Genomic DNA, 20,509 nt, shown 5'->3' with positions numbered 1-20,509 from the left:
TTAAAAATTTAAAAACAAAGCTCAGTGCTCTGTCATTTTTCAGATCAGAGGGTCATTTCTTCCTATCTTATATTTTCATTCAGAAATTTTTTCTTTGCTTTTTTCCGTGTGTGTGTGTGTGTGTGTGTGTGTGTGTGTGTGTGTGTGTGTGTGCAGGGTCCCATTTACATATTATCTATATATTTTCTGTCCAGAATCAGTTATGATATTCTACCCAATCAAACACTTCAGCTGGTGCTTTAAAAATCTGAACTGAGGGCAGAGAAACATCTTCTATCTGGCCCAACATGATAGTTTGAACCCAGTGTTGGTCAGAGGCTGTGATTCCAAGCCTGTAGTATGTGACTTTGGGAGGTTCTGAAAGAGTGACCCTGTCTGAGAGAGGAAAGATTGAGAGCCTGAGATGGAATTTCAAACATTCTACTTTTTGGTATTATTTATTCTCATGGCTAACAACAGACTTACCCTTTCACAATTTGGGCTACACAATAACTTTGCCATTTTGCTTAAGCTATTTCAATTTAGTATTTGTTACTTCCACCAAAATAAACATTAAGGGAAAAAAGAAGAATACACCAGCAATCAAATTAAAAGTGAAATCTCCCACATATCTACCTCTATTAGATGTGTAAAAAATCACCTTTTTGACCCACTGTATTGTTAAAGCACCTTCTTTACAGGGAATGTTTTAGTAGCAAAAGGAATAGAAACAAGGTTACATTTTCAGCCACTTAAAGATTCATTCTGCAAAACTTGCCAGCATACCTTTCATCAATAATCACTTCCTACAACGCACAATCCCCCTAAGCATTTTTTTTTTGTTTTTTCACAAATGCAAAGTAGAAAGGAGCTCAGGAAAGTCTACTTTGTAAAATACACAGATGAAAGAACTACAAATCTAATGAGAGGAATTTTGGTATATTTAGATCTTTAGTAACAATGACCAGACTGCCCCATAAAATGTTCCAGTCACAACTGAAGTATTTATTGGGTGTGTGTACTAGTGTGGCCCTAAATCCATCACTGACCAAAGTAAAAAGGGGATGGGGGCAAATTAGCTTGGGACAAATCACTTCAAGCCACACCCAATTCACTTTGGGTTCACTGAGGTGTGCTTATTTTAATAGCTGATCTGAAAGCATGTGAGATGGATGCCACAGCTGACCAGAGTCTTAAACAGAAGAGCTCAGGACTTAAAACTAAGCATGCATGCAGCATAGAATAATAATCACTTTAGGCTCCTTGAATTGCTAACCACCAGAAGGCTTCTAATCATGACAGGAAAGTCTAAACAAAAACATATCTAAGAGGGGCTTTTAGACCTCTAGTGTTCAAATTATAAAACAAACACCTAAAGACATTTTAAAAATAGGTCTTATTTGACAAGTTGTGTTCTCATTTCCCGAGGCATTCGGATGGATTTTACCAACGTAATTATTCAGAGCAGTGTGCTGTGACACACACCTATAATACCAGCACTTGGGAGGCTGAGGTAGGCTCCTTATGAGGTAGAGGCCAGCCTGGGTGATATTCAGAGTATTTTTAAAAAGCCAGGGCATCAAAGCAAGACCCTGTCTCAAAAATAAGTAAGTAAGTAAATAAAATTTGTTTTAAAGAGAATGCAGATTGTTGGCCTCAAGTTGTTCAGAAGTAGTGCAAATTTGACCCCAGGGAGAGGGCAATTCTCTGAGCTGTGACAACAGCCAAAGGTTGGTTGGCTAGTCATTAGTCCTGGACTGGCTCACATACATATCTTCCTAGGAGGTCTGTAGATGAGAAATTGCCATTCCACTCTCTTGAAGAGGGCCAAGGAAAATGTAGAATGAGAATTAACAAAGGAAAAGAATTAATGGGGTGGTGTGCTGTGGGATAATGCTCTTGTACTGAAACTGACAATGTGGTTTGAGAAAGAGACCGGCTGCTCCAACAACTGTTTGATCCTGCTCCAAGCAAGGTTTGCTCATGGGTGGATATGGGAACACACAGAGGGGCCAAAGGCAGTTTTCAGGCACTGAGAGTGAATAGCCTAAGGCACTGCCCAGGCTCCACTCTTCCCTTTCCCGCCCTGCCGGCCCCGCCCCTTGCTTCCCACACCTCCTGGCCCCTCCCCTTCTTCCTTAACCGTGGCGGAGTCCTCCCCACAGCTGCCGAAGGTTCGGTTCGCAGCAGCTGCTGACTCCGTTCTCCGGTCCTGGCCCGGCAGTAGCGGAAGGGCGCAGGCGCGGCTTGCGGCTCTCCTAGCGCCTAGTAGCGGAGCGGGACTCTCGGTGAGTGCGGCTGCAGTGCGGGACTCCTCGGAGAGAACGTGTTTGCAGCCCGAGGGGGGCCAGGGCGTGCAGGGGAGGACTTTGACCCGGTTCAGGGAAACTCGTGCAGCTGGGTCGGTGGCGGCGCTGCCCGAGGTTTCTTGGCTCCCGCCGCGTGGGCAGAGGAGTGAGCCGTGGCGGGACTCGGCAAGGTGTGTGGGAGCGGCTGAATTAGAAGAAGGAAGAAGGGAGTGTAGACGCTGGAAGTCCGCACTTGGGCTTGGCCAGGCCGGGAAATTTGCTTGAGGGCCGTGGAGGGTGGCCCAGCTTCAAGTTCGGTCCCCCCTGCTTGGTGCCCCTGAGCGATGTTCCTGCTTACTCTCTACTCTCGCTCGGCTTTCTCGGGGTGCAGAGTTGCCAGGAATGTGTCCTGTCGCTGGGGAGAGGGTTGGGGAGAGGTGGGCTAAGGGCCTGGGCTGTTGTAATAGAGGGTGTGGCGTTCGTTCCTACGACTTTCTTTTCCTCGGGAATGTGCCACTCTTCTGATGCATTGTGCCTGGACATTTTTAACAAAGGCTATAACTGTTTTGTTGGCAGTGGCGGGTGACAGGGGGTGACGCGCGCGCGGGTACGCGCGCACACACACACCACACACGTGGTGTGTGTGTGTGTGTGTGTGTGTGTGTGTGTGTGTGTGTGTGTGTGTGTGGTGTGTGGTGTGTGGTGTGTGTGTGTGCGCGCGCGCAGAAGTCAGTCACGTTGCCGCCCTAGGGGGTGGGGAATCTAAGAGGGCCTAGAGTTGGAGGAATGGAGAAACCTAGCAACTTTCCTGCGGAGGCTTTTTTCTTTTTCCTAGTCTGTTGATTTTGAGTAAGAATATCCCCCATAGGAATGTGCCTGGATATTGGTGTGTGTTCATGCTCTGGCTGCAGCCATTTTGTGTGTGTGTGTGTGTGTGTGTGTGTGTGTGTGTGTGTGTGTGTGTGATTTTGTTATTCATATACATTTTTAAGAGTTCCAACGGGAGAAAAACATAACTAATGAAATTTGAGAAGAAATATGTGAATGTGAATTAAAGGTGAGAAGAGGTGGAGTGGCAAACCTTAGAGCTAGACGAATCCCTTTGGATAGTCACAGTATAAGGCCAGACTTTGAAAACTATGAAGGTGTACAAATCAGTAACTGAAATTTTAGCTAAAGTAGTGTTCATTGTTTCAATGAAGAGTGTATTCTTAGTGATATAGTGCTGCCAGATTCTTAGGCAGACTCACTTTAGAAACTTTAAAAATGATGTTAAGAATATAAAACATTAGCGAAAGTCTTGGATAAAGATCTGTATGCTTTCATTTTAATTTTTTTATGAACTTTTATGAAAGATGGTATGTGGTCCCAAGCGCAGATGTTTATATTTTAACTCATTTGTTTTAACTTAATACAACATAATAAACTTAGCTTCCTCCTTCTCCACCCCTTTTTCTTGACTGTGAATCCTATTTTATAAACATTTACTCTCAGATCTGAAATGTTTAAACAGAATTTCTTCATGTTTTCTTGTTATTTTATTTATTCATTTCTTTACTCCAATTATTCAAAGGCCTTTGGTGGTGATATTATCAATCTTGTGAGGGGGATGTTAGGGATTTCTTTTGCCTATTCCAAGAACCTAGTGAACCCCTATTTATCCTTCCAGACTCATTCTTATTAACTTATTGCAAAAATTTGTCAACTCCCTTAGAAGTAATCATGCTTTATCAGTTTGATAGCACTAGCCTTATTTTCTCTCTTGCTATCCAAATAGCTGCCTTGCATATGGGGAGTGCCCAATAAATTTACTATTATTAATAAACTTGCATATTATTAAATGTTATTAGAAAGATAAATCATCCTGGATGGAGTTCATGGAGTAATAGAAGAAATTCTGAACTTTAATGTTTAAGCAACATTTTTGACTGTGGATTAGGAGTGAGAACATACATACATTCTCATGTATCAGTGATAGTTTATCCACTTAAAAGAGGTGTAAAAATCTGTAGTAAAAAGGAAAATGAGGATCACAAAAATGCACACTTTAAAAGAAAACTAAGCTAGTGAATAGTCAGTATATACACTGGAATGTGTAATTTGTCATTTGCAAAAAGACATGAATAAGGTGCTGCTTGAATTTAGGAAATACTAAAAATGAATACAGCTCACTAGGTACTATTTAGTAAAGGTTAACACATGGATAAAGAAAATTGAAGCCTACATTATATTGTACTCCTGAGTCTTAAGGTGGTTTGAGCCTTTAGCTAATGGGACTTTTGTATACTGTACCCTTAATCAGCTTGGTCTGACAATTTCTGCTAGCTTGTTTTTGACATCTCTCTTAACTCCAACAGTATTACTGACTTTCCAATTACCTCTACTCAGTCTCAACAGTCCTGTCCCCAACTTTCATTTCCTGAATGGATTTACTCATTGCCAAGAGTATCCTAAGCAAATACTGGCTTTCAAAGAATGATTTTATTCTTTTGTTTAAAAATGACTCAGGATATGGCAACTTGATTGATCCAGAGTCTATGCCTGAAAAGCATAGAACTTGTCCTAGTCATTAGTAACCCCTGTTTTTCTTCCCTTACTTAACTTCTCCCCGTCCACCTAAATGTAAAGTTGTTTTTTTATGTGAATTTTAAAATAGTCACCCTCCTTAAAATAGTGCTTCACATGTTTGATATTTATGAGTAAAGTTTGAGATGCAGAAAGGCCGAGTACTCCATGAATATTTTTATTTAAAAATTCTACATATTTTTGGATTCATGCACACATTTATTGAAAAAAATTGATACCAAACTACTTTGGTTACTTTATATTTTTCTCCCTTGAATTTTCCTCATCCAGACTTCCTCTTTGTGTCTCTGGTGTTTTCCTGTGTTTCTATAGCTAAACAACCGAGTGTGCGTAAAGCTGGGGTTGTCATATCATGTGAGGGTGGAAAGGACACAACCAAGGGAAGATACTTGTATTTAATAACCAAAGAGGCGCTCTCTCTCTCTCTCTCTCTCTCTCTCTCTCTCTCTCTCTCTCTCTCTCTCTTTTAAACTTTTTTCCTTTTTTGGTTTATGTGCAGAGGATTGACTTAATTATATTCTTCAGTTGGTGAACTATTATTATTCTTAGGACTAGAAAGACATTGCAGGTATTTGGAGTAATAGTTTTTAATTTGCATATGTATAATACTCTGCTGTTAGGAGGCTCTTTCAACAAACATGTTTATATTTATTATCTTTCCTTCATATAAACACATCAAATTAGTAATAAGGATGTAGAAACTAAAACAACAACAAAACAAAGGAAAACCTTGGGAGATTTTTGAGGTCCACTCTGTTTCAGAAATACTTTTGAGTAATGGAAGTCAGGATGTGGAGACAGTGAAAATAGACTACTTTTGTGTGTAAATTATTGACAAAAGAAGTTAAGACAAACATTACAGTTTGAGGATTTTAAAGAGTTCAATGCAATGGGAATGCACCAAAGACAATTAAAAAGCCTGTTAGAGTGCAGGAGTGGCTGAAGGTGTAATGCTCGAAGATATTAATGGAATAGAGTACTAGAGCAGGGAGCCTGGAGCAGTGAGAATGGGCACACTGAGAGAAGAGAAAAGAATGAATTAAAACATAAGTTTAAAAGCAGAGATGGATGAAGCTGACAGTATTCTTTTTGTGTGTTTTATTAAGTGATGAATAGTATTTCTCAGTAAATCTATTTGAGATTCTTATTTAATATCCAGGTAAAGTTTGTAGGTGTTTCTGAATAGAAAACTCTAGGAATAAATCAAATCATAAGTGCAGAGGTTATTAATTTTTTAATCAGTGTGTTCTATTTTTAGAGAAGTTTCAGGATAACAGGGAAATTAAGTAGGAAATAGAGTTCTTATATGCCTCCTGTATTTCCTGTACTAGGATAACAAATATACAGTGGTACCATTGTTTCAGCTGATAAATTTACACTGACACACCATTATTACCTAAGGTGTATTGTTTACATAGGCTTTTCTCTTTGAGTTGAACATTCTATAGGTTTGGACAAAATTATAATGATTTGCATTCACCATTGTCATATCATACAGATAACTGGACTGCCCTACAAATCCTCTTTGCTTCATCTGTATAGCAGGCATTCTTGGTTGCTAGCTCCCAAATCATGACATAGACACTACTAATTATGAATGCTTGGCGCATTTACCTCATCTACATACTGTCCATCCTGCTTTCCTGCTTTCTCTGTGTCTAGCTGGTTGCCCCCACCCAGCCCCCTGCTGGCTGGCCCTCCTTTTCTCTGCACCCACCAGCCCCACCTATCCCTCCTGCCTAGCTATTGTCCATTCAGCTTTTTATTAGACCAATCAGGTACCTTAGGCAGGCAAGGTAAAACAGCAACACATCTTTATATAATTAAACACATTCAGCATCACAAAAGCTAGATACCTTTACATAATTAAACAAATACATTTTTGCATAGTTAAACAAATATCCTATTCCACAACACATCTGTTTATCACTTACCTCTCTAACCTCTAGTAACTATTGATCCTTCCACTATTCCCACACATTCACCTTGTGCAAAATACTGTATACTTAGGACCATACAATATGTAGGTCCCCCCATTCCTTTCATTTAGTAATGTGCATTTAAACTTCCTACATGTCTTCCTGTGGTTTGATATCTTATTTATCTTAAGTGCTGGGTAATAACACCTCACCTGGCTATGCCACAGTTTATCTATTTACCTTCTAAGAAACTATTCTTTGTCACTTCTACGTTTTAACAATAGTAAATAAAGCTATTGTAAACATCAGTATTCTGTAACCTCCCCCACTCTTCCCACACCATATCTTCCCAACTCCTTTGAGTAAATACCAAGGAGTATGAGAGCTGTATTCTATATTAAGAATAAGTTTGGTTTTGCTAGAAGCTGACAACATACACAGTGACTGTACTACTTTTTTCAGTTGCACTGGTAGCAAATGAGAGGCCTGTTCTGCATTCTTAACAACATTTGGTAGTGTAAGTGTTCTCTATTTTGGCTATTTTAATAGACGTATAGTGGTATTCCATTGTTGCTTTAAATTGAGCTTCCTAAAAACACATAATGTTGAGCATCTTTTCATAAGTTTGTTTTCCATCTGTATTTCTTTTTTACTGAGACATCTCTTCAGATCTTTTAGCTATTTTTTAAACCAAGTACTTCTATATTTGGCACAATATAGAATTGTGAGTATATTTTCTAGTAATGTGTAGCTTTTCTTTTAATTTTCTTGACAGTATCTTTTGTAGAGCAGAAGTTTTATGTTTTAATGAAGCCCAGTTTACTAATTGTTCATTTTATGGATCATCCTCATCATATCAGAAGTCATCTAGATTTCCTTTTATGTTATCTTCTAGGAGTTTTAATGTTTTATATTTTATACCTCAATTGTGGCCCATTTTAGGTTAACAATGCATTTAATGTTAATTGCTCTGGGTATGAAGTCTGCATCTAGACTTTTTGTCTATTGCTCTTTGAACCCAGGGCTTCATGTATGTTAGGCAAACACTCTACCAACTGAACTACTTGTATCAGCTCTATATTCATTTTATTTGAGATGGGATCTCATTGTAAAGACCTGACTGTCCTGGAACTTGTTTTGTAGACAGAGCTGACCTCAAACTCACAGAGATCTGCCTGCCTCTGTCTCCTGAGTGCTGGGACTTAGGATGTGTAGCCACCAAGCCTGGTTTTCTATATTCATTTTTGTTTTTGCATACAGTTATCCAGTTCTGGCAGCATTAATTGAAAAACTTATATTTTCTTCATTATGTTTTCTTTTGTCCTTTGTCAAAGACAAGTTAGCTGCATTAATATGTATCCATTTATGGAAACTTTTTCTATTACATTGATTAACTTGTCTATTATTTTGCAAATACCACATTGGTTTTATCACTTTAGTCTTATAGTAAGTCTTTGTGGGGGCTAATCTTTTTTTTAACTGAAATTTAATACAGTATATTCTGGTCATGCTTTCTATTTCCCCATATTCTTCTATTTAGTGAGATTTAGAAACACCATGGAAACAATCTCTGGGCATGTCTGTGAGGTATTGCCCTGATTAAATAAGTTAATTTGACATAAGAAAAATCAGCCAAAATGTGAGTTGTACCATTCCATGGGCTGTGGCCCCAGACTGAATAAATAAAAAGAAGAAAGTGAGGTGATCACAGGCATTCATCACTCTCTCTCTGCTGTGGACACAGTTTGACCAGCTGTTTCCTGCTCTTGCCGTTGTTCCTTCCTGCCATGGTGGATTATATCCCCTGGAATTGTAATGGGAAAAAAATACTTCCTTACGTTGCTTTTGCCATGTACTTTGTCACAGGAATGAGATGAGTAGTCAGTACAGTCTAGAAATTGGTGGTAATGTTCCACTGCCTTTACTCTTTCCTAATATTGAATTGGCTATTCCCTATCTTCTGCCTTTCAATATAAATTTCAGAACCAATTATATAGTCGTAAAATAAGTTGTTTAGGGTTTTTTTTTTTTTGCGGGGGCGGGGAGTTGTATTGAATTTACGGATCAAGTTGGAAAGAACTAATAATACCTTGAAACTATTAGTTCTTTGTATCCTTGATTCTGAAGCCATTTTAATTTGCTTGGTCTTTTTGTATATTTCATCAGAGTTTTCGAGTTTTCCTAATAGACATCTTATAAAAATGTTATTAGATTGTTACCAAATTAATATCAAAGATATGTCAATATAAATTGTGTTGTGTTTTAAGTTTCAATTCCTGATTGTTTATTATTGATAAAATAGGAAGAAATTTGAGTTGTGTTTATTAACCTTATGCAATCTAGTTGTACTAATTCTAGGAACTGTTTTGTCAATTCTTTGATATTTTCTACTGAGATATCCATGTCATATGTAAACAAATGCAGTTTTATTTCTTGGTCCTAACTGTATATTACTTCCTTTCCTTTAGTAATTTACCTTGGTAGAATTTCCAGTATGATGTAGAAATCAGTGGTAAAAGGAGACATATTTGCCTTGTTTCTGAGTTTAGACGGAATGCTTTTTGTTTCGAACAATTAAATATGTTATTAGTAATTTTTTTAGGAACAGATTGTTTATGTGAAGTTAAGGAAGTCTTCTGTACTGATTAATCTTGACTTTTAACTTGATTGGGTTGAAAGATGTCCAGGAGATAAAACACGTTTCTGGGTGTGTTCTTGGGGAATTTTCAGAGAAACAATTAAGGAAAGTAAGACTCACCTTGAATATGAGCAGCATCAGCATAAACTGAAGGCTCAGATGGAATAAATTACAGGAAGAGAGCTGTTAGCACAGGCCCATATTCTTTCTTTCCTGACTCATCTGTGCTGAGGGGCTTTCTTATACTGTGCCCTCCTGCCATGACATTTTGCCTTATTACAGGCCCAAAAATATGAACATAGCCAGTTATCAACCGAAATTTCTGAAAATGTGACCTCTAAGTTCAGTTTTTCAGTATTTATCACAGTGATTGCAAGGAAAAAGTCTAGCACAGAGAATAAGTACCAGAGAGGTGAGGTTGTAAGTACCAGAGAGGTGAGGTTGTAAGTACCAGAGAGGTGAGGTTGTTGCTGTGATGACATGACTGTGGTTAAGATGGTTTTAGAGCATGTTTGTTGGAAGAATTTGGAGAGAAATAGAGATGAGGATTAAGGAAAGCCCCAGAATTCTAAAACCAGAGGTAAGTGTATGATTTGCCCAGAACCTTAGCTTAGACAGGGATGTGGGCAGCAAAAACTGCTCAGGCCATTTCAGATGGAAATACGGATTCCATTGATAATTAGACTAGATATTCATGTTTCATGTGTGGCAAATATCTTTTCTACATTTTGCCTATGCCCTAAGCCTTTATGAGAGGTTAAATTAGAAGGTGATAGACTAATTAGCCTGGTAGAAGTTATTTCTACACAGTGCAGCATTCATTCTGAAATGTGGGCTTTGCTTGCTGCTTTTATAGAGATTTATAGTGAGAACTGAAAGCAAAAAGTAAAGAAAAAAAATAATTGAAAACTTACAGTTTTCCTGAAAGTTGGGGCAAGATAGGTGTAGCTTTTGTAAAACTGGGACCAAGAGAGGTATTGCTGCTAAAGAGACTATGCTTAATAAAAACAAGTCAACTAGGGGTCAGAGAGGTGGCTCAGTGGTGATTATTCTGAAATCATATATCCAACTCTAAGAGGGAAGAAATAAGAGGATTGCTTAGGCTTGCTGGCTTTCAGCCTCAACAGGAAAATACCTGTTCAGGAAGAGACCATTGCCTTAAAAGAAAAATATGGAGAGTTGTAGAGGAGAACACCAGACACCTTTTGGCTACCACACATACAAGAACACTCAAACAAACACACAGATACAGATACAAAGAGATAGATAGACCCGCCCCAGTACATAAACAAACAAACATCTAAAAACAAGCCAACAACTTGCAGCAAGACAATTGTAAAGATGCTTTATCACAGAGTCAAGAGTATAAAGAGTTAACTAATTTTAAAGACTTTGCTTTGAGGAGAGATCGCTGGTATTGGGGGGCTGGAGAGATGAATGATCAGCAGTTAAGAGCACTTGTTGCTCTTGAAAACAACCTGAGTTCAGTTCATTACACAGAAGGCACAGTGTTGAGAATATTAGATACCTAGTCATAGTTTTTAATAACAAATGAAGTTGATTTTCTATGTTCCTTTAAGTTGCTATGGTGTTCATTTTCCTTTTTTAAATTTTTTCTTTATTTTCTTCCCAACATAATATCCCTATTATTTGGGGATTTCATACAATATACCCCATCACACTGGCTTCCTATTCCTCCCAGGTCCATACTCTCACCCTTGTGCCCTCCCCTCGAAAGGAAAAACACACCAAGTCTAATTTGTGTTGTCCATATACTCATTGGAGCATGCTCAAACACCCAGTGGCTAGCCCTTAAAGAAAAGTGAGTCCTTCGCTTTCCCCCAGCCAGAAACCATCAACTGTGATGAGCTACACTTCAGCATCATTTTTATTACATGATTTTTTTAAATTGATTCTTTGGGAATTTCATATCAAGCATCACAATCTTACTCATCTCCCAGTCTCTCTGCCTTGTAGCATCCCCTCACAAGGAACACTTAAAAAGAAATAATAAAAATAAGAATATTAAAGAAAACAAAAAACAAAAACAAACTAAAACCTCAAAACAAAAAAATAAAAACCACTTTGCTCCTCTATCTTTCTCACTTCTCCATCACCTCTTCATTTGTCTTAGTGATGTTGGGAGCTGCTATGTATCATGCAGTATACTCTTTTGACCAAGTAGCTTTACTTGCAAGTGTTCATTGTATAGTATGTTATTGGTCAGATTCAAGACCTCTGGCTTCTGGTATACCACCGATGCTGGACCCTCACCAAAACTCCTCTGGGATATCTGGCTGTTGTGCTGATTCATGGAGATCCTGTGGTTATGGTTCAGCAGGGTCAGTCCCTTCATGCATGCCAGCAGGTCATAGATGGGGTTGATGTTGGGGAGTGCCAACTCAAAGTGCTGGATGTGGGCCAGGGTGGTAGCTGAGTTGGGCATGGCCCTCATACTTCAACACATGGTTGAACACATGGGTCCCTGTGATAACATGGGCAATGGATATCAACACAGATCCTGGCTGCATCTGGACTATAGACACAGACATGGCCATTAGCAGTATCTTTGGCCTGGTTGTCACCATAGCTCCAGGTGGTAGTACAGTAGCATGGTCCCAGGACTCCAACATGACCCCAGGTGGCAGCCCAGACCCCAAACAGTCCGACAGCCTTTGATGGTAACAGGAGCCATAGGTATCAACACAGACCCTGGCTGCAGTATGACTACGAACCCAGACATGGCCCTGTCTACAACTTAGGCCCTAACATCAGTATGGCCCCCGGGGGGAGGGAGTAGTGCAGGCCACCCCAATTTGTACAGCCCTGGCAGCAGCCTCACCCTCAGGTGCCAACATAGCCTGAGGTGTCAGCCTAGACCCTGGGCTCTGCATAGCCTTTGGTAGTGAGAGGAGCCACAGACATTGATGCAGACACTGGCCTCAGTAGGGCCACAGACCAAGACATGGCCCTTGGCTATAGTGGGTAGCGATTCCAGCTTTGATCTGGAAGTTCCAACCCCCATTGAGGCTTCGGTAACTGTCACGCCTATAAGGCGAGGCCAAGGGAGGACCCTGAAGACCCGAGATCCGGATCTGCCGGCCATTTTGGTTCCTGGACCCTGGACGCTGGAGGCAGACCGAGCAGAGTTCTCCAGAGAACACCACCGGACTGCGCCACACCTTTTCCAGACCCTGTAAACTATCCCTTCACTTGTCAGTTACCCCACAAAATAAACCTCCCTTTTAACTACGTGGAGTGGCCTTAATAATTTCACCAGTACTCGGCAGCAGCTCAGACCCAGATGATACCATGTCCCTGAGTGGCAGCAGAGACTACCCAGATCAACATGGCCCACTAGCAGCACATCTCTTGGACCCCAACATGGCCACAAGTGGCAGTCCAGAACCCAGGCATCCTTGTGGGCTTTGGTAGCAACATGGGCCATGGAGGTCAACACAGACCCTCACTGTGGTAGGACTACAGACTCAGGCATGGTCCTAGGCTGTGGCTCAGGTGAAAGTGACACCATGATCCAAAATGGCAGTGCAGGGCACTCAGAGCTGTATGGCCCTGGTGGCAGAATGACCCTCAGACACCAACATGGACCTAGGACACTTCAACATCTTTGTCACAATTTTTAAGAATTCTTCAGTAGCTTCCTGTCTAGACTGCTTTTTTTTTGGGGGGGGGGCTGCCATAGAAGCCTTCCATGTCTCTCATTCTCAATTTTGAGTCTGCTGTCATTGATAACCCTGCAAAAGAAGCTTGCTTGCTCATAACAGCTGGCAGCAGCATGGATCATAGACTTTGACATGGTTTCCATTGGCAGAATAGGCCACAGATGTTAACATGGACTACAAGTGGCAGCACAGATCACAGACACAAACATGGCCTCAGGCAGCAGTATAGATCACAGGCATCTACATGACCTGCGGTGGCAACATGGACCACAAATATCAACATGGCCTGTAGTCGCAGCATGAACTATAGACACCAGCACTGGCCTCAGCTGTAGCATGGACCATGAACACCAATATAACTTCTGGTAGCAGCATATATCATGAAGATCTTTCAAGAAGGCTTACTCCAGACAATGAACCATTCTTCATATTGGATATCTTGTTACTCAGAGCCAGGGTGATCGTGTGGCTGGGCAGCACAGCCTGCATGAGCTCCAGGCTGCTGTATAACACCCTGCCAGCTCTAATCAGCAAGGACATGCTCTTTTGTCTGCTGCAGCAACATTTTCATAGTTCTCCCTGTCTCCTCAGCTCTCACACTCCTCCATTCCATCATCTTTCCCACCTCCTATTGCATATTCATTTATTAAAGTAGCATTGCAAACCACTGTGTGTTACACAGTATATTTTTTTGATCAAACAGCTTTACATGCAAATACTTGTTGCAGCAAGTCATTGATCTGATTCAAGGTTTCTGGTAAATGCTAGACTATTGCTGAGACTCATCACAGATATCCTGTTGTTGCCCAGAGTCAGGGTAATCTTGTAGTTGGACAGCTTGTAAGGGGCAGAATCCACTCGAGCTCCAGGCAGCTGCACTGCTCCCTGCCCTCTGCACCTCCTCCCACACCAGGCACGACTATTGTGTTTGCAGTCCATAGGCAGTGCCGTGGCCCTGAGCTCTTCTGCAGCAGTGGTGGCTTTATGCTGTTGGGCTGGGCCCACTGGCCTGAGCCTCCTGGCAGGCCGAGGACCAGTTTTACTTGGCAACGGCATGCTCCTTTGTCCGCATCACTGCTCCCGAGTCTCTGTGCTACATCCTGCTCTGCTCTGTCATCATTTTTTCCACTTCCATGAGACCACTTATTTTTATTTATTTATTTACTTTTTTTTTGTTTTTTTGAGACAGGGTTTCTCTGTGTAGCTTTGCGCCTTTCCTGGAACTCGCTTTGGAGACCAGGCTGTCCTCGAACTCACAGAAATCCGCCTGGCTCTGCCTCCCGAGTACTGGGATTTAAAGCGTGTGCCACCACCGCCCGGCTAGAGACCATTTATTTTTTCAACATATTACTTTTATTTATAATTTGGGAATGTCACATAATGCACCCCAATGAAACTTACTTCCTAGTCCAATGCCCACCCTGCCCATACACACCCTTGTAGCCACACACACACACACACAAAGAAAAAAAATACAGGAAGTCCAGTTTGTGTTCTCCATATACTCACCTCACTGGAGCATGGTCAAATTTCCAGTGGCCAGCCCTTAAAAACTAAGTCCTTCCCCGCAACCCCCAACCTCCCACTCCCCCACTCTTGCCAGAAACCGTCAATTGTGATGAGCTATACTTCAGCATCTTTGTCATAATTTTTAAGAACTCTCTTCAATAGCTTCCTGTCTGACTATTTTCTTTTTTTTTTTAAGGTGGAGAGGGGTGCTTTCACCAGAATCCATGGGGAAGTCCATGTTCTGTGCTGTTTCTTACTGCAAAGGGCAAGGAAGCTTCTTTTGTAGTGGTATGATGACTGCAGACTCACAGTTGGGAATGAGAGACATAGAAGACTTCTGTGAGACCACTTTTTTAGTTGTTTTAGATGTACTGCGGGCTCTGCAGGTTCATCCTTCACCACTGAGTCTCTCCTCAAAGCCTCCATGGGTTTCTCAGCCACCACTGCCATCTTGAATCCTGCTATATCTAGTCACATTTTAACTGTAGTCAAGAAGCAGAGAAATGAGGTTTGAGAGATAATTCAGCAGTTAAGAGCACTTGTTGCTTTTCTCGAGGACCCAGGTTCAGTTCCCAGCACCTGCATGGCAGCTCACAGCCATCTGTAATTCTAGTTCTGGGTGATTCAGTGTCCTCTTTTGGCTTCCATGGGTACTGGCTGTGTATGTGGTACACATACATACATGCAGGCAAAACACTCATGCCCATAAAATAATAATAAATCTTTTAAAAAAGAAGCAGAGAAATGAATGTTGGCTTCATTTTTCACCTTTTTATTAATTAATGAATGTTGACCCTTTTTTTCTTTTTAATTAAGCATGAGACACCAGTCCATGGGATGGTGTTTCCCATGTTCAGGTCTTCTCTACTCTAAAGCCTCTTTAGGTGTGCCCTCACGGGTTAGCCCAGAGATGTGCCTCCTAGGTGATAGCATATCCAGTTATGTTGACAAATGCAAATTATCCCTCTACACTGTGGTGCCCTGCTTGCAAAGGGCCATATAAGGAAGTGGTTCCATCTGTTCAGTTGTGTAAACACTCAGAAGCCTTTGCAATCATTATTCAAGGGGGCTCAGCCTACTGCTTGAACTGGTAGGAAACTTCGCTATCATGCATATGGTGTTAACTTCGTAGGCATTTACGGAGACAAGATTTGAGAAGTCCTGAAAGCTTTTACCCACATTTCAAAATAAAGGTAAGTCTCTCTCTCTCTCTCTGTGCGTGTGCGTGTGCGTGCGTGTGTGTGTGTGTGTGTGTGTGTGTGTGCACGCGCGTGCGTGCAGGCAGTATGTGGCAGAGTCAGGATCTCTGCAGTTAGTCCCTGAGAAGATAATGTAGTAAGATATGAATGCAGTGGAGACTCAGAAGTTGGAGAGGGAAGGAAGGTGGGGTTTCTGCTGAGGAAAGCTACGGGCAGTAAACTGAGTTATTCCAAGAGAGGTACCATATGAATTGCTGATTGCAAGACCCTAGGGATAGGGTTTTCCAAGTCCTTTGACGTTCAATCATGCTGTGTCCCTCAGATGCTTGGACATGCAGCTACAGGATTTGATTCTTTCTTGGTTTGATCTTGGTCTCCCTTTGGCCACATGTCTCCCTTTCATTGTTTCTATTTTTCCACTTCAGAGTAGAGATGGTTTACTCTGTGCCATTTTATGTTGCAAATAGGAGCTCAGACTTAAGAATTATAGATATGAATATATACATTAGGGGGTAGAAGGACAGCTCAGCAGTTAAGAACACTGCTGTTCTTATAGAGGACCTGGGTCCAGTTCTCAATGCCACATGGTGGCTCATAAAGCTTCTGTAACTCCAGTTTCAGAAATATGTTTGTACGAGGCATGTACATGATGTGTTTACATATATGTAAGCAAATATTTTATGTAAATAAAATAGAAAGAAGTACGTCTTAAAAAATATATATGATAAACTCCAATTCAGCATTTATTAAGTACCCTTGGAGTACAAAGGGTCTTATACAGGCTTTATCCTTTGTAATTAAATGCAAAAATACTACTTAAAATGTTATCAGGCATAATGAAATAGCCAAAGAGCCATGAGATGGGGTGATCACAGATCTTAAAATGTTCATAGTGGCCTTGCTTTCTCTATGTTATATGGCAATAGTTGGTATAGTTATTTTCAAGCTCGTTCAAAGACTTGTGATGAATTTTTGATAATAATATGTATTATCTTCTTGAAAGGTTTGACAATTAAATAGATCAAAATAGAAATAACTGTTTGAACTCTTAGACACATTTCAGTGCTTCAGTGGATTAACTCAAGCTCATAAATTGCCTGCCTCTGTCTGGTGAGTCTTCAGCAGACCAGAAAAGTAAAGTGCCTGGAAAAAATCCCATATACAATGAGATTTTGTATTTTTCTCAGTGACACAAACCCACTTTTAAAAACAAGGAAACAAAAATTCTATTTTATGTATATGGCTGTTTTACCTGGTATGTTGCCAAATGAATACTATGTAGTAAAAAGAGCAGTCTCCCTGTAATTATGAATCTCCTGCTCATTATGAGTCTTCTACCTATAATGTCAGAAATTTGTAAATGTTCAAAATGTTTACATTGATGTTTTCCATCCCAGTATTGTTGAGTTAATGATATCCATTTGACTTTTCTATTAAAACAGATATGCTAATGATGTAAGTATTTGAATGACATGTCCAATGTTGTGGTGAAAAGCAAGATTAATTATTTGTTTGTTTGTCTGTTCATTTGAGACAATGCCTCTCTTTATAGCCCTGGCTGCTCTGGAATTCACTATGTAGACTAGGATTACATCAAGCTCAGAAATCTGCCTGCCTCTGTCTCCCAAGCACTGAGATTAAAACTGTGCACCATCACATCCAACTGAGAAAGCTAATTTTAAAATTAAATTTATTTGTTTATTTTACATTCCAACTATTGCAGACTATGAGAAGTCCAGCCCCTCAATAGCCCACTCCCAGGGGCCAGGAAGAATCTACAACCCACTGATAATCTAATCTTTGATGGTATTAAATAAATCTATTTACACAAAACTCTTAGTCCATACACTTTATTCTTCTGAGTCAGTTCTCTCTCTACACAGCTTCTTTTCTGCCCTCATGCTTAGCTCCTCTCTGTCCTCTCTTTTTCTGTCCTCTTATAGCTGTAACTAAGCTCATATGCTTTCAATCTCATCTTCATCCTCTGTTCCTTCATCCTCCATCTTTCCTTTCTCTTCTACTCACCTGACCTGATTCAAATCCACCTACAGTCTGTAAAACATTTCCTTGCTCCTTATTCTTGACCTGAGCCAGTCCGCCTTAGCATCTACAGAAATTCTGCCTTGTTCTCTTCTCTCTGACCATGTGAATCGGCCTAGACCAGGAATTCTGCTCCAGTCTTTACTGCACCTGGTTATGCGGAAAAACTCTTTTGTCTTGAGTCAATAGCTCTGGCATGCCACTGGGCCTGAAGGAAAGAGATGGTCTGAGCTTCATTTGCACAAGAAACAACGATATGCATCTATAGTCTGTTGTCTCCTATGCTCTGTAGGGGTGTTACCTAGTAGATCAGCAGTGGGGTTGAGAAGCTTATATTGTTTGACATATGGCCTAGTAGTATATGAGCACACAAGAATTCATAGCAGAAGACAGCTGATGTATTAAAAGCTGAATAACACCAAATAATCCCTGATAAATGGCTTCCCTCTAGAAAAGATTCCTTGACCTTTCTAGGTATAGCCTTATTATATACAGCTGAATCTCTGTAATATATTCTTGCAGGTTGCAGCACCCAACCACGGCTTCTCCTCCTTCCCCTCCTTCCATTCCTTTCCTCTCTTCCCTCTGCCAACCCCTTCCCCTTTAATCTACTCCTGTGTTTCTGTTCAGAAAGGGGCAGGCCTTCCATGGGTATCAGCAAAGCATGGTGTATCAAGTTGCCATATGACTAAGCACCTCCCCTTTTAGGTTCGCCAAAGGATTAAGGACATCTCCTGATCCCATTGTTAGGAGTCCCACAAATAGACTAAACTATACAACTGCCACATATATGCAGAGAACTTAGGTCAGATCCATGCAAGCTCCCTGGTGTGTTGGTTCACTCTGTGAGTTCCTTTGAGCCAGGTCAGTTGTTTCTAAAGGTATTCTTGTGATGCCCTTGACCCTTCTGGCTCCTACAATCCTTCCTCCCTCTCTTCAGCATGGTTCTCCAAGCTCAGCCTAATGTTTGGCTGTGGGTCTCTGTATCTGTTTCTGTCAATTACTGGATGAAGCCTCTCTGATGACAGTTGGTATAGTCACCAATCTGATCACAAGGGGTGGTCAGATCAAGCTACATATCCACTATTACTAGGAGTTTTAGCTGGGGTCATCTTTACAGATTCATGTGAGTTTCCTTTACACCAGGTTTCTACTTGACCCCCACATTCTCCCTTTCTATTATCTCTTCCAGTACTCCACCCATCGCCCAACCCCATCTTTTAAGTTCTCATGCCCACCTGACTCCAGTCCACCTATGAGATCTCTTCTATTTCCCCTTACCAGGGAGATCCATAGGTTACCTTTAGGTCCTTCTTGTTACCTAGCCTCTCTGAGTATGTGGATTATAGCATGATTATCCTTTACCAGTTAATATCTACTTGTGAGTGAGTACATACCATGTTTTTCTTTTTGGGTCTATATTACTTCACTTGGGATGATTTTTTTCTCATTTCATCCATTTGTGTTCAAATTTCATGATGTCATTGTTTCTAATGTCTGAGTAATACGCCATTGTGTAAATGTACCACATTTTCTGTATCCATTCTTCAGTTGAGGGGCATCTAGGTTGTTTGCCTGTTCTGGCTATTGCAAATAATACTGCTATGAACATAGTTGACCAAGTGTTCTTGTGGTATGATTGGGCATCCTTTGGGTATATGCCAAAGAGTGGTATCACAGGGTGTAGCTGGAGAGTTTTCTCTCTGGGTTCCGCCAAGCCCTGACAGTCCGACAGCCCACTTATAAAATAAACACACAGATGCTTATATTATTTAAACTGTTTGGCCTAATGGCTCAGGCTTCTTGTTAACTGTTCTTATATCTTAAATTAACCCATTTCTATAAATCTGTACCTTGCCATGTGGCTCGTGGCTTACCGGCATCTTCACAAGCTGCTTGTCATGGCGGCGGCTGGCAGTGTCTCCTTCCGCCTTCCTGTTCTCTCAGTTCTCCTGCCTGTTAGTCCCACCTATACTTTCTGCCTGGCTACTGGCCAATCAGTGTTTTATTTGACATACAGACCATCCCACAGCAACAGGGTCTTGAGATAGATTGATTCCCAGTTTACAGACAAACCGCCATATTGATTTCCAAAGTGGCTTTACAAGTTTGCACTCCCACCAGCAATGGAGGAGTCTTTCCCTTATTCCATATCCTCTCCAACACAGGCTGTTATTTGTATTTTTGATCTTAGCCATTCTGATAGGTTTAAGATGGAATCTCAGAGTCGTTTTGATTTCAATTTCCCAGATGGCTAAGGATGATGTACATTTCTTTAAGTGTTTCTCAGATATTTGAGATTCTTCTGTTGAGAATTTTCTGGTTAGGCCTGTACCCCATTTTTTAATCGAATTATTTGATATTTTGATGTCTAGTTTTTTGAGATCTTTATGTATTTTGGAGATAAGCCCTCTGTCAGATGTGGGGTTGGTGAAGATCTTTTCCTATCTGTAACCTGCCATTTTGGCTTATTGACGGTGTCCTTTGCCTTACAGAAGCTTTCAGTTTCATAAGGTCCCATTTATTAATTGTCCATCTTAGTGTCTGTGCTATTGGTGTTGTATTCAGAAAGTGGTCTCCTGTGCCAATACATTCAAGGCTGCTTCCCAGTTTCTCTTCTATCAGGCTCAGTGTAACTAGATTTATGTTGAGTTATTTGATCTACTTG

The 20,509-nt window shown here is 40.8% G+C and overlaps 1 long non-coding RNA gene across 1 annotated transcript in view; it reads left to right on the top strand.

Moving 5' to 3' along the window:
* Nucleotides 1-2,115: 2,115 nt before the first annotated feature.
* The window catches only part of LOC119086629, a 61,465-nt gene continuing 43,071 nt past the window's right edge, over nt 2,116-20,509 (top strand). Inside the window, exon 1 of the long non-coding RNA XR_005089961.1 lies at nt 2,116-2,267. This is a non-coding gene — a long non-coding RNA (uncharacterized LOC119086629). The remainder of the gene's footprint in view (nt 2,268-20,509) is intronic.

Source organism: Peromyscus leucopus, chromosome X, assembly GCF_004664715.2.
Source record: "Peromyscus leucopus breed LL Stock chromosome X, UCI_PerLeu_2.1, whole genome shotgun sequence".
In the NCBI taxonomy this organism is placed as follows: domain Eukaryota; kingdom Metazoa; phylum Chordata; class Mammalia; order Rodentia; family Cricetidae; genus Peromyscus; species Peromyscus leucopus.
The sequence above is the reverse complement of the archived record's forward strand: the minus strand, read 5'-3'. Positions and strand labels throughout refer to the sequence as shown.